This window comes from Oryctolagus cuniculus, chromosome 4 (assembly GCF_964237555.1).
Source record: "Oryctolagus cuniculus chromosome 4, mOryCun1.1, whole genome shotgun sequence".
Taxonomy (NCBI): Eukaryota; Metazoa; Chordata; class Mammalia; order Lagomorpha; family Leporidae; genus Oryctolagus; species Oryctolagus cuniculus.
The window spans coordinates 57,919,861-57,922,600 of record NC_091435.1 but is presented as its reverse complement, the minus strand read 5'-3'; the positions used below and the strand labels follow the sequence as shown (position 1 = coordinate 57,922,600).

Genomic DNA, 2,740 nt, shown 5'->3' with positions numbered 1-2,740 from the left:
CCTAAAACCAACCCCTGGAACAAGGACAGCCTCTTCCACAAATGGTGCTGGGAAAACTGGATGTCCACATGTTGAAGTATGAAGCAAGACCTCTACCTTACACCTTATACAAAAATCCACTCAACATGGATCAAAGAACTAGAGATATGCCACGACACCATGAAACTAATTGAGAGCATAGGGGAAACCCTTCAAGACATTGGAGCAGGCAAAGAATTCCTGGAGAAGACCCCAGAGGCACGGGTAATCAAAGATGAAATAAACAAACGGGATTACCTCAGATCGAAAAATTTCTTTACAGAAAAGGAAACAGTCAGGAAAGTGAAGGGGCAACCAACAGAATGGGAGACGTTATTCACAAACTACACAATAGATAAAGGATTAACAACTAGAATCTATAAAATGATCAAGAAACACCACAGAAACAAAACAATAAACTCAATAAAAAGATGGACCAAGGACCTTAACAGACTTTTTGGGGGGGGGGGGTGCAGAAGACTTTATTGATGGTTTCATGACAAGGTAGGGCTCCCTAAGCCCCTCCCCTCCTCCAGGGGGTCTGGGATGGAAACCGTGAAGAGGGGCAGATTCTCAGTTTGGTGGGGACTGAGTGAGGGCAGGGACTCCCCAGCGGCTGAGGGCCTCTCGTCCTCCTCTGGTGCTCTCGCTGGGGCCGGTGGTTTGAGGGCTCTTACTCCTATTGCTGTAGCCAAATTCGTTATCGTACCAGGAAATGAGCTTCACAAAGTGGTCATTGAGGGCAATGCCAGCCCCAGCATCGAAGGTGGAGGAGTGGGTGTCACTGTTGAAGTCACAGGAGACGACCTGGTCCTCGGTGTAGCCCAGGATGCCCTTCAGGGGGCCCTCGGACGCCTGCTTCACCACCTTCTTGATGTCGTCATACTTAGCAGCTTTCTCCAGGCGGCAGGTTAGGTCCACGACCGACACGTTGGGGGTGGGCACACGGAAGGCCATGCCAGTGAGTTTCCCGTTCAGCTCGGGGATGACCTTGCCCACGGCCTTGGCAGCGCCAGTGGAGGCAGGGATGATGTTCTGGGCGGCCCCGCGGCCGTCACGCCACAGCTTCCCAGAGGGCCCGTCCACGGTCTTCTGGGTGGCGGTGATGGCGTGCACCGTGGTCATGAGCCCCTCCAGGATGCCGAAGTGGTCGTGGATGACCTTGGCCAGGGGGGCTAAGCAATTGGTGGTGCAGGACGCGTTGCTGACAATCTTGAGAGAGTTGTCATACTTCTCGTGGTTCACGCCCATCACAAACATGGGGGCATCGGCGGAGGGGGCGGAGATGATGACCCTTTTGGCTCCGCCCTTCAAATGAGCACCGGCCTTCTCCATGGTGGTGAAGACGCCAGTGGATTCCACCACGTACTGGGCACTACTTGATGTTAGCGGGATCTCGCTCCTGGAAGATGGTGATGGCCTTCCCGTTGATGACCAGCTTCCTGTTTTCAGCCTTGATCGTGCCGTGGAACTTGCCGTGGGTGGAATCATACTGGAACATGTAGACCATGTAGTGGAGGTCAATGAATGGATCATTGATGGCGACAACATCCACTTTGCCAGAGTTAAAAGCAGCCCTGTTAACCAGGCGCCCAATGCAGCCAAATCCGTTCACTCCGACCTTCACCATCATGTCTCGGGGACTCACTTGCACTGCACAAGAAGAAGCGGCTGCCTGTCGAACGGGGTGGAGCAGAGAGCACAGACATTTTTCAAAAGAGGGAATCCAAATGGCCAACAAACACATGAAAAAATTCTCAGGATCCCTAGCCATCAGGGAAATGCAGATCAAAACCACGATGAGGTTTCACCTCACTCTGGTTAGATTGGCTTACATACAGAAATCAACCAACAACAGATACTGGCAAGGATGTGGGGGAAAAGAGACACTAACCCACTGTTGGTGGGAATGCAAACTGGTAAACCACTATGGAAGACAGTTTGGAGAGTCCTCAGACACCTGAATATAGCCCTACCACAGACCCAGCCATCCCACTCTTTGGAATTTACCCAAATGGAATTAAACGGGAGAAAAAAAAGAGCCATTTGTACCTCAATATTTGTTGCAGCTCAATTCACAATAGCTAAGACGTGGAATCAACCTAAATGTCCATCAACGGATGACTGGATAAAGAAATTATGGGATATGTACTCTATGGAACACTATACAGCAGTAAAAAAAATGAAATCCGGTCATTTACAATAAAATGGAGGAATCTAGAAAATATCATGTTCAGTGAAATAAGCCAGTTCAAAATGGACAAATATTATATGTTCTCCCTGATTGATGGCAACTAAACGACATCTAAAATGATACCCATTGAAGTGAAATGGACACTATGAGAGACAATGACATGATCAGCCCCCTTGTCTAGACTGTTGAAGAACAACTTACTATTTTATTCCTGTTAGTATTTGTTGTTGTTGTTGTTGCTCTGTTTGTTCTACTTAATACCACTGATTGAACTCTGTAATCAATACACAATCATTCTTAGGTGTTTAAAATTAACAGAAAAGTGATCTCTGTTAAATATAGGAGTGGGAATAAGAGAGGGAGGAGATATATAGGTCGGCACATGCTCACTTGGACTTACCTCCAATGGTGGAGCTAGAAATGTGCCAGGGGATTTCAACTCAGTCTTATCAAGGAGGCAGGCACCAATGCCAGTGCACTTGGTAAAGTGATAAGTATAAGTACATGACCGATCAAAACGATAGGGTA

At 48.1% G+C, this 2,740-nt stretch overlaps 1 pseudogene; it reads right to left on the bottom strand.

Moving 5' to 3' along the window:
* Positions 1 to 486: 486 nt before the first annotated feature.
* LOC100348760 (glyceraldehyde-3-phosphate dehydrogenase pseudogene) lies at positions 487 to 1,711 on the bottom strand (annotated as a pseudogene).
* Positions 1,712 to 2,740: the final 1,029 nt, after the last annotated feature.